A 15,449-nucleotide genomic window follows, 5' to 3' on the forward strand; every position below is an offset into this window, starting at 1 on the left:
ACTGAAATCTTTTCAGAGGCTCCTGGAGCATATGAAATCCACAGCCACCATCATGCCACTCGGATTACTCCATATGAGACCGCTTCAGCACTGGCTTCACGATCGAGTTCCCAGACATGCATGGCGTGCAGGCACACACCAAGTTACTGTCACTGCACTGTGTCGCCGCGCCCTCAGCCCTTGGAACGACTTAGTGTTTCTACAGACCGGAGTGCCTCTAGGAAAGGCATCCAGACATATTGTCATTTCGACAGATGCTTCCAGCACAGGCTGGGGGGTCATGTGTTGCATTCAGCAGCGGGCCTGTGGAAAGGAACCCAGTTGCATTGGCATATCAATTGAATAGACTTGTTGGCAGTCCTTCTCACTCTCCATCGTTTTTTACTGGTGCTTGAGCGACAACACGTACAGTTGAACAGCATGTTCAACTGTATAAGTTGCTATTATTTATTTAACTGCTATTAAAATATATTAATTAATCCTCTTATCATACAATTTAAGTTAAATTAAATAATCAGGCACATAGCCAAGGGGGGTTCAGGTAATTTGAAAGACCAAAAGTTAATAATAATAATAATTCCTTACATTTATATAGCGCTTTTCTGGGCACTCAAAGCGCTTTACACAATGGGGGGATCCCCTCATCCACCAGGATGCAGCATCCACCTGCAGCCATTTTGCGCCAGACCTCACACCACACACCAGCTGATTGGTGGAGAGAGGAGACAGTGATGAAGCCAATTGAATATGAGGATGGTTAGGAGGCCATGATGGACAGAGGCCAGTGGGCAGATTTGGCCAGGATGCCGGGGTTAAACCCCTACTCTTTTCGAAGGACATCCTGGGATTTTTAACGACCACAGAGAGTCGGGACCTCGGTTTAATGTCTCACCCAAAAGACGGCGCTCACTGAGCAGTATAGCCTCCCCATTACTATACTGGGGCATTAGGACCCACACAGACCGCAGGTTGGGCGCCCCTTGCTGGCCTCACTAACACCACTTCCGGCAGCAACCTAGCTTTCCCATGTGGTCTCCCATCCAGGTACTGACCGGGCACAGCCCTGCTTAGCTTTAGTGGGGGACCATGTGAGAGTTGCAGAGAGCTAGCTGCTAGTTGGATTACTATTATTATGTTTAAATTTTTCTTATTATTCAAATGGCCAAATTCTGACTGAGGAAAGTTGTATGTGCTAGCCAGTTTGTTATTTGCCTATAGGCTTTAGTTTTAAATTTAAAACAGGTTTTGATAGATTTATCTAAAAAAATAATAATGATAATAAATTTGTATTTTAAAAATAACACTGATTAATATTAATATTGACAGCACAATTTTTTTTAAATAACTTAAATTATTGGTGAGGACATTGCAATAGTTGGTGGAATTTGGTGAGGACGTGTCCCCTCCATCCATGCTAAATCTACGCCCCTGCCGAGTCCTCTAGTTAGCTGTGAATGCGACTGATGTTGCAAACTGAAAATAACATATTTTAATCGTAATTACATCGTAATTAGCAACAAAATTTCTGATTCTATTCTGATTCTTCAGATTATGTTGTTGATTTAAAATATGGTCACAGCCATTTCAACCTGCAGCCCAAGACTAATTACTCACTGAAGCTAAGCAAGGCTGAGCCTGGTCAGAATCTGGATGGGAGACCACATAGGAAAACTAGGTTGCTGTTGGAAGTGATATTAGTAGAGCCAGCAGAGGGCGCTTAACCTGTGGTGTGTGTGAGTCCTAATGCCCAGGTAAAGTGAAGAGGATACTGTCACTATACTGTCAAGTAGTGCCGTCTTTGGGATGAGACGTTAAACTGAGGTCCTGGCTCACTGTGATTATTAAAAATCCCATGGCACTACTTGTAGAGAATAGAGGTGTTACCCTGGTGTCCTGGCCAAATTTCCTACATTGGCCCTTACCCATCATGGCTTCCCAATTATCCCCATGCTATCCCTAAAGCTGGTGTATGGTGAGCTCACTGGCACCGTCGTCCTGTGGCTGCTGCTCCATCATCCAAGTGCATGCTGCACACTGGTGTTGGTGTGCAGAGACGCCCCTCATGATTGTGAGCTTTGGGTGTATGGCCATACATGATAAATGTGCAAAATAAATACACATTACATTGCAAATATGTAATTTTAACAGTTTTTGAGATTTCAGTATTCCCCTATTGATTTAGATTGAATTTATTTAGAACTTGGTCTTGAATGAACTGCCTAGAGGTGTTGCAAAATATGCCTGCTGACTGAACAGACGTTCCTTGAAAGGGGTTTTGCTAATGCACTATGGCTACACAGCAACATCGAGCCACCATTTTAGCTCCATCCAAAAAAACCTGAACACATTTATTTTGGATTATTAATGATTTATTTTTTAGATGAAAAAAGATTTATTGGTTTAACTCCAAAATTCAGTACTGTATACTTCAGAGTCTTTGCAATGTGTTTCAGCAACTCATGTCTAACAAATTGATTTGATTCACAACACTATAGAAGTAGTTTCATTGCATTAATAATTAAAACAAAAAATTGCATGAACATTTGAAACCGGTGAGGCAGTGGCGCAGTAGGTAGTGCTGTCGCCTCATAGCAAGAAGGTCGCTGGTTCGAACCTCGGCTCAGTTGGCATTTCAGTGTGGAGTTTGCATGTTCTCCCTGCCTTTGCGTGGGTTTCCTCCGGGTGCTCCGGTTTCCCCCACATTCCAAAGACATGCGGTACAGGTGAATTGGGTAGGCTAAATTGTCCGTAGTGTATGAGTGTGGGTGTGAATGTGAGTGTGGATGTTTCCCAGAGATGGGTTGCGGCTGGAAGGGCATCCGCTGCGTAAAAACTTGCTGGATAAGTTGGCGGTTCATTCCGCTGTGGCGACCCCGGATTATTAAAGGGAATAAGCCGCCAAGAAAATGAATGAAAGAACATTTGAAACCATACAAAATTCTCATTGCTATAAGGGAAAAATATTTAGAATTATTTTTTTAAGGTAAAACTTTTTTCACTTTGATCGCCTGCCTTTTTTGAAATCATGAATTTTATTGCTGAGACAGTATTTGCATTTCAGCAAATCATTACTCAGTTTGGAGTGTTAGCTTTCTAAAGTGAGCCTTTTCACAGAACTGCAGATCTGTCAGTAAGGGAGTGCAATGTCCTTGTTTGTTTTTGTTTATTTCATCGTTCTTTATTAAAAGGTCAAAATGCTACTACAGATCTAACCAGCGATCGCCTCTAGGGCTTTCCAGTGCTGCTGCCTTAATGTGGGTAAACATTGCTCAATATTCAACAGGAGATACATCTGTTACATGGACGCATGATGAGTTCAAGCAAGACAAAATTCTGGAGGGCGACTGGCCTGAGGCTTTAGCTCCCACATGTTGCTGTAATAGCAGTGTGGTTTCAGAAGTGCTAACGCTGTTTTGTCAGGTCAGATTATTAACCTAAAGATCAAAAAGACACTTGTACAGCCGTAAAGATGTTATTGCTTGTCGGCCACAAAATGTTTATGATCATTTGCATACCATTAAATGGGTTTATCAGGCATGCGGTGCAGCTGCTCTGAAGTTGCTACATATGTGGCAAAAATCATTCTTGTTGATTAGATTCTTGAAGTGGTAAAAGGGATTTAATTTCACAGTTATTCCATTTGCACTGAAATTGACCCTATTAGACACATACATATATGTGTAATGAAATGCCTTGGCACAACAAAGCAGCGGTAATGCAGAACCTGTAAACATTTTAAACGCTTCGGCGTAGACTTAACATAAGAAACCCAAGACTGCCTAAGGGATATGATACATGAGTCATATTCATTAAAAAGCAAGTGGCAACTATCCCATCCATGGGCTGCATTTGACATTCAGGGTTTTATTAGTGTTTGTGTTTATAGAAACATGTTAGAATGGTAAGGAAAAAAAAAGAAAGTAATTCTAGCATTGCACTGTGATATACATGAAAACCCTGCTTTTAAGAAAATTCAAACTGTGTCTGATAACTACATTACACACTTTTTTCACTTACCTTAAAGTTGCCACATATTCATGTTTTCCAACTTTTCCCTGTGGGATACAAAAAGGATATTCAAATATTATTTTTAATCATTTTCAGACACCTTCCAATTATACAGTTGAAGTCAAAATGATTAGCCCACCACTGCATTATTAGTGCCCTTGTTTATTTTTCCCCGTTTTCTGTTTGACAGAGAGCAGATTTTTTTCAGCACATTTCTAAACATAATAGTTATAATGACTGATATATTTTATCTTTGTCATGATGACAGTAAATAATATTTGACTAGATATTTTTCAAGACACTTCTATACAGCTTAAAGTGACATTTAAAGTCTTAATTAGGTTAATTAAGCTAACTGGGCAGGTTATTAGGCGAGTTATTGTATTACGATGGTTTGTTCTTTAGACTATCGAAAAAAAATTGCATAAAGTGGCTAATCATTTTGTCCTTAAAATGGTGTACAAAAAATTTAAAACTGCTTTTATTCTAGTCGAAATAAAACAAATAAGACTTTCTCCAGAAGAAGAAAAATTATCAGACATACTGTGAATTTTTTTGCTCTGTTAAATATCATTTAGGAAATAAAAAAAAAGAAAACAGTTCAAAGCAGGGCTAATAATTCTGACTTCAACTGTATATTCTCTGGATTCACTGAATGTATTAAATATGGGTTGAGTTAATTATATAAAGATCTAATAAAATTTCTCTAAATAGTTTTTCATTTCAAGTTAGAGGAAATGTCATCAGTACTTTACGAAACAAATATGATGTTTGACCTGAGCACCAGCACAATAGAATCTTTAAGTGTCCTCTAAATTTTTTCCATATAGTCTTCCTTCTTGTTTTTGAGGGGTAAAGTTAAGTGTATTTTAGGGATTCAAGTTTATTTTGTGGCTTAAATGAATTACATGTTCCTGAAAAACTAATATGCTTGGCTTGTCAAGAATGCTGTTTAAAAATCATGACCTTTGGAAATCAAGTTCATCAGGTTCATTCGAGCCCAGGAAAGAAGCAATCTTTGCAGTTTGGGGATTTTGTCACCAAATTTAGTGTCTTTTTTTATTTGTTCTTGCAACATTTATTTCCTTTTTATGACAATGAGCTATTTTATTGATATTTAATTATATGTTGGGCAGTTTTGGGTTTTGGTGATAAACATTTTTAGCATTTGTAATGCTTACTCTTTTGTGTGTGTGTTAGTGTGTCGTGTGTTTATAAAAACAAAACTATATACATGACTAAAATTATGGCAAAGCTGTTGTTTTTAAAATGTGTATGGTGTGTTCAAATGACATTTTGTTTATAAACCTGGATTTCACCAGTGGAGAGCAGCAGATTGTAAGTGACTGCATATATAAATAAATGAGAACAGTTGTTTTGAGAATTTGCCTGTAGAAAATTTAGAAAAATACTTTCATAAACAACAATAAATAGTATAATAGTACAATAGCAAACAAATGTGAAGGGTTAATATGACGTAATGACCATGCTTTTTAGCACATGACATCATCAAACATTTAGAAACATGTATAAATTATGAAAGGCATTTAAAAACACTGGAAAAAGATGGTTTCAATGCACAGATCCACTAAGCTGCAGGTTTTGTTTCTTAAAACAAAAATGTTTAAATTTAAACTAAAAAATGCAAGTCCTATTGTAAATATTATAAAAACAATCATTTAATTTAAAATAATACAAAATAAAACAGACAAAAATGCTTCCATTTGTTGATTGTTAACTCACATTTGATATGATATCCTTATATCCTGGTGTGACAGCCACAGGAAACAGTAGCCTTTCCTTAAAAACAAATAATTAAAGTTCAAAATTGCACGGAAAACTATAAAAGCTACACAACACTTAAAAGCAATATTGTTCCCAGTGACATTCATGCATTTGTAAAAGCGAGTTTTAAAAGATCTGTCAACTCTTAGAGGAACTTTAATAAAAGCCATAATTTAATTCCTACCTGCTTATGGCAAATGGTTGTCAGATATGTGTGAAGAAGACAGGAAAATAATACTTGCAAGCGCATGAGTTAGGGTGCGGTAGAAAGCAAAGGATTAAAAAAAACACTAAATGTCAATCAAGAGAGCATAACCACTTTGTTAATGTTTTCATTGCCAAAAAATAATTCAGTTTCACACAAATAAGGCAATAGCCCCTGAGAACTTTGTCGGCATTCCTTTTTGCAAGCATTTGCTCAGAGCTGTTTTCCCTTTTTTATCAAGTAATATTGGGCACAGGAATGGGTTGGTAAGCCGCTGAGATATATAAATTTAATTAGAATTTATTTTCTCAGGGGTTATGTACAGAATCACAAATTTGTGCTGGCATTAAATGTCCACTTAGCCAAATCCACACCCCAGAAACTACTCAAAAGAGATTTGAAGCACATGTGAATTGCTTTGTTCTCTGTTTAGGAAACAATTTGCATTGGTGTTTTGGTGCTTTGTTTCACAATCCATTTAATGATTTTTCTCTACAACGGGAACAGGCCAATTAACTGCTGCTTTTTAGTTTAATTAATAGATACCTCATTCTTCAAATATGTGCTTTTGATGGAAAACCTCTTATGTATTTATGGTGCTCATTGAGCAAATGACTGACCGTTAAATTTAGTAGAGAGCATATAGCGGATGTTTGTTGGAGAAACAAATGCTTTAGTGCTTGAGTGTGGTCTGAGTTAAATTAATTTCAAGACCAGTCAAGATCACAAGTGTTGTGCTGGGTCTGAAATTGACAGGGGATTGTGACAAAATTGTCACTTAAATTGAAAAAAAAAAAAAAAAAAATTCCAACAAAATTCTTAAAAGATATGATTTATGATTGCAAAAATGTGCTTCAGTGAGATCTTACTTTTTATGATGTCATATAAAATTATATCACAAGAGCAAGTGAGTTTTATTTATGAATACACTACCTGACGAAAGTACACTAACTGACAAAAGTCTTTTAATGCCTATGCCCATCCAAGTTTTAGGAACAACATATAATAACTTGAATTTGATCATTTGGCATCAGAAGTGGCTTATATGAATGGCAAAGGCCTCCAAATTCCATTTATTTCACCTACATAAAATGTGATCATGCCTTGATTTTTTATTATTTAATTAGAACAGTAAGGTCTGACTTCGCTCAGACAAAAGTCTCGTTACTTAACAGAAATAATGGACAGTGTAGAATATAAAGTCATGGTGCAGTGGAAAAACAGTTAATATTGTGTATGATTCCCATGAGCTTGGAGAACTGCATTCATACATCTCTGTTATGACTCAAATAACTTAATACAGTCATCTGAAATAGGAAATAAAGTGTTATTGCAGTTCATCAAGATTCTTTGGATTCATCTTTAATGCCTCCTCCATCTTACCCCAGACATGCTCAATAATGTTCATGTCTGGTGACCGGGCTGGCCAATCCTGGAGCACCTTGACCTTCTTTGCTTTTAGAAACTCTGATGTGGAGACTGAAGTATGAGGAGTTCTTTCCTGCTGAAAAATCTGTCCTCTCTTTGTAATGTAATGAGCAGCACAAATTTCTTGATACTTCAGGCTGTTGATGTTGCATCTAATTCTGCAGATCTCTCTTGCGCCCCCATACTGAATGTAACCCCAAACCATGATTTTTCCTTCACCTAACCTGACAGATTTGTGTGAGAATGTAGAGTCCATGCGGATTCTAATAGGTCTTCTGCGTTATTTGTGATGATTGGGATGCAGTTCAACAGATGATTCATTGGAAAAATCTACCTTCTGCCACTTTTCCAAATGATCAACTTGAAATCAAGTTATTATTTGTTGCTCTTACAACTGGGATCAACGACAAGACTTTTGTCAGGTAGTGTATGAACATGGTTCCAAAAGTGACATTAATTTTAATCAAATAGGTTGTTAATGTCACGTGAACTTCGGGAGGTGCGATATGCAGTATCAGACATCCCACCCTGCAAAAACGCATTTCAGGGAGTGCCAAAAATATTGTCCTGCAACACATCCTCAGTATATAATGAAAATCAAAAAAATATGCAAAAACATTTTTGAGCTCAAATTTGAATTATGTATGTATGTATATATTTTTTTTATTTAGTGCCATGTCAGCAACCAAGGCTATCTTTATGGCAGAAATCTTTCAACAATAAATATACCATTTAAAAATCAACAAAAAAAAAAACAAATAAAACATAAATTAAATAAGATTTTTTGTGTTAATACATGATAAAAATTCTAAAATCTTTTCTGGTTCCACTTTGTCAAAAATGTCCTTAAAAGAGTTAATTTAATAAAAAGTCCTTCTGGAATCAGTAAAAGCAGGACAGTCCAGTAAAATATGTTTTACAGTAAGAGGAGTTATGCAGCACAAACACTGAGTAGGGTTTTCACCTTGGAGCAAAAAACCATGTGTAATTCTCGTATGTGTAATACGGCATCTGGTAAAAACTACTTGATCAAATCGATTCTTAAAATGTCTTAAAATTCTGTGTGAAACTTCAGGTTGGATTTCATGTAGTTTATTGTTTTCTAATGCATCCCATTCCTTTTGCCACTTGTTTAAAATATAAGCGTTGATAAAAGGTTTAATCTCTGACGGAGGAATTTGGCATTTGTTCACTACTTGCTTCAAAGCATCTTTAGCAACTGCATCAGCTCGCTCATTGCCTAAAAGTCCGACATGTCCAGGAACCCAGCAAAAAATGATGTGATGAAATATTTTAGTTAAAATATTATCAATCAAAGGATGATCATTCGTTGAAGATTCCATAACTTGGAGGCATGATTTATAGTCTGTAAAAATGATGGATTTCTTTTGTTGGGCATTTTCTATATACTCCAATGCTAAAAGTAAAGCGCGGGCTTCAGCTGTGAATATGGAGCATTCTTTAGGTAGACTGATTCCATGACTTTGTTCCCCTGTCACCATTGCTGCTGCTACATTACTTTCCATCTTTGAACCATCTGTGAAGATTGGTATGTGCTGAGAGTATTGAGTTCTGATATCCAGGTATTGTTGTTTGTACATATTGGGATGAGTAACTCCTTTCTTCTGATGTCCTAGCTCCATATTGATTATAGGCGTCTTTAAATTCCAGGGAGGCAATGTGTTGAAGTGTATTTGTTTTAAAATGTCCAGGTTTAAATTTAGATTTTTTGAATTATGTACAATACAGACGTTACTTGTGAAAATGACAACTCATTACCTGTGGAAAAATAAACTGTTTATTGTAACTAAATCATTTTTTCCCATTATTTTGTAAAAAGAATACAGTATTTAATTATCATATTTAATTTAATAAAATTTTAATATAATAAATGATACAATTATTGAAGACACTGGAGAACAACGCTGTTTTTACAAAGTATTTTAGTTCCTGGGCGAAGCAGTGGCGCAGTAGGTAGTGCTGTCGCCTCACAGCACTGGGTCACTGGTTCGAGCCTTAGCTTGGTTGGCTGTATGAGTGTGAATGTGTGTGTGGATGTTTCCCAGAGATGGGTTGCGGCTGGAAGGGCATCCACTGGATAAGTTGGCGGTTCATTCCGCTGTGGCGACCCTGAATTAATAAAGGGACTAAGCCGACAAGAAATTGAATGAATGAATTTTAGTTCCTCTTCTTGACTTTGAATGTCTCGGCACAGTTGCTAAAGGATGAGAGAGTTTCGAATTTCACCTAAAATATGTTAATTTGTGTTGATGAACAAAGCTTTCAGAAGGTGGAGTGACATGAGGGCGAGTGATTGATAACAGAATTTTCGTTTTGGGTGAACTAATCATTTAACATCATAATAATGTCTGATTGCAAATGTAATATTGTTTGTTTTTCTGCTTTGGAATAAAACATTTCCAAATAAAACCAGAGTGAAACTTCTGTGATTCTTAGAGCAAAACTGCAGTGTTTCTTTCTTCAAGTCTGTTTTTAAATGATTATTTTGAGATAATTACTCATTGACGCATTAAAAAAAAATAGTCAATTGATTTGAATGAACAATTTTACATGCCAAAGTTTACAACTTGTCTGGCTCGCACACATCAACAGCACATCTTGTGACATTCAAGAATTAGGTCAGTAGGCTGAGAGGAGACAGTCTTCTGTTGCTGGTCAAGCGTTTTCGACAATGTGCATCTACACTACAAAAGTAATGTGATTTCAAGAGCCTCTGAAAGTGGAGAAAAATGGAAAACCTCAAACCGTAATAAGATTTAGCACTGTTTGCTTGAGATCAGATCAACAAAAACACATCTTACTAACCAGTTGTAAACAAGGCCAAAGTCGTTAGGTAATCTTGTCTACGCCACTAGCAAAAAACAACTCCAATGCCACATGATATGAATTTAGACAACGTCTGAAGTAACACACAGCAAAGATTCATAGTAGTACTAACAAAAACTATGACCTGCTTACATTAGATACTTATATATACCTACTGATCGTAGATAAAGGAGCTAATTTCTAAAGAAAACATCTTGATAAAGCCATGCACTAATGTCCATTTTGCCATGCTTTTCATTACTCAACCGTTGCTTCCTCATATATGCGAGATAAATGTTCCACTTTCAATACTAATCATTCTTCATTGCAACAGTCTGGCAGGTTTGTATGTTTGTATAAACTTTAAGAGAGCCTTGTTCAGTGGGTTTCGCCATATTTAATAAAGTACTTAACCTTTAGTCGTATGCTTAATTTATCATGCTCTACGTGTCATGTTCACTGGATGTTCTATACAATTGTATGTGCAGTATTTTGGCGGCTAACCAAGAGGTAATGATGGAAATGTTTAAGTGAACTTTACCATATTTTTCTTAGAGTAACTAAGTGTCAAATGAATGCTGAAAAAATGGGTAAATGATTAAATAACAAGGACATGTTGTAAATTCGAAATTCCCCTTACAAAAATGAACCAAGGTTTTACTACTAACAAAGAAAAAAAGATTTTGTTGTGAAACAAAAGTAACAACCATGGTTTTAGTATGCTAACCATTGTATTTATAGTAAACAGTGGTCACACAAATGTAACATAATTACACGTTCAGTGTAACAAAACCATGGTCACATTTTATTTGCTACTACTGGCACGTATTATTTATGTGTGAAACTTCGCATACTACTTTCTTCTGTACTCTCATTATGAGAGTCTCTATAACAAATAATTTGGTTCATGAACAGGTGACCAAGCACATCATTTTGCTCCTACCTTCTTAGAATCCAGTTATTTTGTACGTCATCGACTAAACAGCTAGTAATTTGCATAAATCGCGCTCAAACAATGTTCATATGAGGGCTTGTTTGCGTTCTCACTCGTGTGCTCACTCCACAGAGCATGCGCAGTAAGATTTAACCGTTTTTATATTGTTTATTTAAATGGGTGGCAGTTCAGGTTTGTGCTACTTTCGTTGAAAAAAATACGTCGGACATATCATTGGTGAAAATTTAACGACAGGTATGTTTTCCTTTGGGCTTTTTATGTTACCTTACAGTGAAAATAATGCTTGGTATTAACGTGATACTACAAAAACATATGTAACAAGATATTCCGTTTACTGTTCCTTCAGGTTCTGTTCTCATTAGTATTAGTCATCTCCTCTGTAATACTAGTCTCAGAAGTAATTTGTTAATTTTAATGAAGTTTCCTTAAAGGCTGGACTACTCTGTGACCACATAAAAAAACTCTTTACGGTTTGTTTACAAATTATTCTAACAAATTTGCAAGCGTCATGGGGAGTATTCTTTAAAAAGGATAACATCTGTGGTAACATCTGCTTTTTCAGAAAATTGTCTCACGTAGCCGTTTACACCGCATTTAAGACATGAGTCAGAGGCTATTTGTTATTACTTTTCTTGTAAAGTTAACATAAGCCTATCCCGAAGCATAAATGTAAACTGACTATAACAATTAGCAATTTGCATCTAATGATGTCCACATAAGAATGTGCTTGCTAACTCGCTCTCTTGCTGTCGCTTCAGTAGAGCCTGTGTGCAGATTAAGTGCAAAAATGCGTCCTTGTGTGCAGAAAATATTCTCACGTACATCTATATCATCTTTATCATTTTCATTTTTAAAAAGACGACCAGCACATAAATGTACTTTCTTAGTGGTAAAGTGAATGGGTCCTGATGTAAATAAAACCATATAAGGATTTGTTTGTTGTCTGCTGGTGTTGTAATCTTAATTGACAGCAAGAACTCAGTGTAACATCTTAAAAGCCTCATGTGGTAACATCTGTTGTTTTACCTTTGTTTTAAAGTGGATAAATAGTCATAGTGGTAAGAAACAATTATCACTAATTGTTTGCAAAAGAGGAGCTACAATTTCTTAAACTGTTTTACTTATGCACTGTTTTTTCTCTCTCTCTCTCTCTCTCTCTCTCTCTCTCTCTCTCTCTCTCTCTCTCTCTCTCTCTCTCTCTCTCTCTCTCTCTCTCTCTATATAGTTTAAGTCATACAGTTGAATTATTATCCACCCTGAATTATTAGCCTCCTTTTTATTTTTTCCCCAATTTCTGTTTAACAGAGAGAAGATTTTCTCAACTCATTTCTAAAATTAAGTTTTAATAACTCATTTCTAATAACTGATTTATTTTATTTTTCCATGATGACAGTAAATAATATTTTTCTAGATATTTTTCAAGACACTTCTAAACAGCTTAAAGTGACATTTAAAGGCTAAACTAGGTTAATTAGGTTAACTAGGTAGGTTAGGGTAATTAAGTTATTGTATAATGGTGGTTTGTTTTGTAGAAAAAATAGCTTAAAGGGGCTAATAATTTTGACCTTAAAATGATTCTTTTAAAAACACTTTTATTCTAGCCGAAATAAAACAAATAAGTCTTTCCCCAGAAGAAAAAATATTATCAGACTAAATCAGAATATTTCTGACTTCAACTGTATATATATATATATATATATATATATATATATATATATATATATATATATATATATATATATATATATATATATATATATAATACAACTGTATGTATATATATCACAAAAAAGAACCACAATCATGATACATCTGGTAAGACTAAGTTGGTCCATATTGTTCACTTACAGTACTGCACTCTCCTGTATCCCATATGACATCATGTATGCATTAAATAGATGCCTTTCATGTTATTTCATGAAAATCTTTAGGGGAAAAGAATATCTTTAGGGAACCAAGAATATGTTTTAGCCAGACAGCCAAACCCTCAATGTTATCAAGTTACTCTTTTTGTTATGATTCAGTGGAATAGTGTGAAAGGAATCAGCATTTCAAACGGCAGAAAACGATATAAACACCCAACAGTGCACATCATGGATAAAGGGGAACACCTCTTTATTCACACTCTATTCCCTCATGGAAATCAGGAGATGTGTGGGCTTTTATAATGAATAATGAAATTTAAACCTCACAGTGAAGTGGTTGACTTTTGAGAAAACTAACGACACAGATCTCTGATATTTGAAATCATTTTTGAAATGCCTTGTACATTATTCCAATTTAGAGAGACAAATAATTATGTTTTAAAAGTGACTACTAAAATATTTCACAACAATTAAAATGATGTTGTCCTATGAAGGTTGTATTAGTTTTTCATGTTGCAATTATTTACTGAGGCATTTATCATGGTATACAGTATTATCATGAAATTTTCCTAAACCTTTAGCCAATACAATGACAAAATTGCTAAAATATACTAATATTGCATTGTTACAAATGTTTCAACTAAGTTAAACTGCAAAGGGATGATAAAGTACAACACATAACACTTTACAATAGTCACATTAGTAAATGTTGGATAATGGATAAAAATCAACAGGAACAAAAAAAGCCAAATTTATTATTTACCATGTTAATATTCGTAAAAAAAATTTTGGTAAATATGTTTAGTTATTAACTACATTTAATAAAATGATTACAACTTGTAATCAGATTAGACTATTATTTTGATTACCTAAGAAATTAACATGACCTAAGATTAATCAAACTGTAATGTACAGTAGGTAAACTAACTAATGGTAACTATTGGGGCCTTATTGTACAGTTAACAAAAAATAACCCTATAAATAATCACAGAACTTTCAATCAACACTTCAGCATGTAGGCCAGAATAATGAGTGAAAATGTTATTGTTTGATCTATCAAGTAATCAATTTAATCTTTAAACATTGAGCATTATGAACACCCTGCACTCATTTATTCATTCATTAGTTTCATTTCGGCTTAGTCCCTTTTTTAATCTGGGGTCACCACACCTGAATGAACCGCCAACTTATTCAGGACATGTTTTACGCAGCGGATGTCCTTCCAGCTGCAACCCATCACTGGTAACACCCCCACACTCCCATTCACACACATACACTATGGACAGTTTACCCAATTCACCTGTACCGCATGTCTATGGACTGTGGGGAAAACTGGAGCACCCGGAGGAAACCCACGCGAACGCAGGGAGAACATGCAAACTTCACACAGAAACGCCAACTGACCTAGCCGAGGCTCGAACCACTGACCTTCTTGCTCTGAGGAGTCAGCACTACCTACTTCGCCACTGCGTTGCCCTTACCCTGCACTTTAAAAGTTAAAATAATAAATAATTATTGAGATAATTTTGATTTTAATGCCCATGATGTGCATGTTCATTATCGTGATATCCAGATTCAGCCTTTTGTGTAATAACTACGTCAGTGAATCATCTTAACTAGTGCTCCCAAGGCAGTTTCAGCAGCCCTTTCGAGTTTCACTTGAGCTTCATTTGGGAAGCCTCTCAGGCCATATCAGCTGGCAAAAGTACTGGCAAAACAACTTTTAGGACAATCGGAATAGCAGCCAAGAAGCAGCGAGAAACTCATCGCCATCAGCATGACTCACAGTTCCACAGCAGCGCTGTATTTATCTTTACCCTGGCCTTAGTCATATCAGCAAATCTCAGGTTACTCATCCCGGCTGAATCGCAGAGGCCTCGGTTTTTAATCTGAATGTCATTGAACTGGTGTAAACCTTCCCGGTCTTTATCCAGTCCTTTTGAGCCACGACACAAGCATTCCTTAGGGAGCCCATGAGAAACGCGGTGGCGTTCGAATGCCGGGCGTGTCTACCTGTGCCCCATGAGCTGACGTTCCGTGGCAGGAGACCCCTGAGGAGAACCCAAGCCTTTCCCCTCTGACTCATTAGACCTCTCCTCTCTTCTGTCACACCTACGCCGCAGTGTCATCTCTCCCTCCCTCCATCCCTGCTGTGCCTCGTCCCGAGACAGACCCCCCTTTCGGCCCTTGGTTGCTTACCGAGGGGCCATGGAGATCTCCATTACAGCCTTCTGCCCAGAACTGCGGCTATTGGGAGGCGGCGGAGAAGGCCTTTCACAGGAGTATTACAGAACAGCGTCGGGCTCTGATAAGCCTCCGGTTACGGCCTCCAGGGACTCGACTCGTCCGTCTCCGCTCCCCACCTGGGGGTGAGCGC

General features: G+C 36.5%; 2 long non-coding RNA genes across 6 annotated transcripts in view; one reads left to right on the plus strand and one right to left on the minus strand.

The window, feature by feature from the left end:
- Positions 1-2,980: 2,980 nt before the first annotated feature.
- Positions 2,981-11,323, minus strand: LOC141380952 (uncharacterized). Its single transcript, XR_012400376.1, has 3 exons — positions 11,196-11,323; positions 5,752-5,808; positions 2,981-4,055 (listed from the first exon to the last, which is right to left on the minus strand). It is a non-coding gene; the product is annotated as an uncharacterized lncRNA (long non-coding RNA).
- LOC141380951 (uncharacterized) overlaps positions 11,178-15,449 on the plus strand; it is a 146,866-nt gene continuing 142,594 nt past the window's right edge. For all 5 annotated transcript variants that reach the window (XR_012400374.1, XR_012400375.1, XR_012400372.1 and 2 more), the window contains exon 1: positions 11,178-11,441. This is a non-coding gene — a long non-coding RNA (uncharacterized lncRNA). The remainder of the gene's footprint in view (positions 11,442-15,449) is intronic.

The sequence above is a fragment of the Danio rerio genome, chromosome 25 (genome assembly GCF_049306965.1).
Source record: "Danio rerio strain Tuebingen ecotype United States chromosome 25, GRCz12tu, whole genome shotgun sequence".
Classification (NCBI taxonomy): Eukaryota; Metazoa; Chordata; class Actinopteri; order Cypriniformes; family Danionidae; genus Danio; species Danio rerio.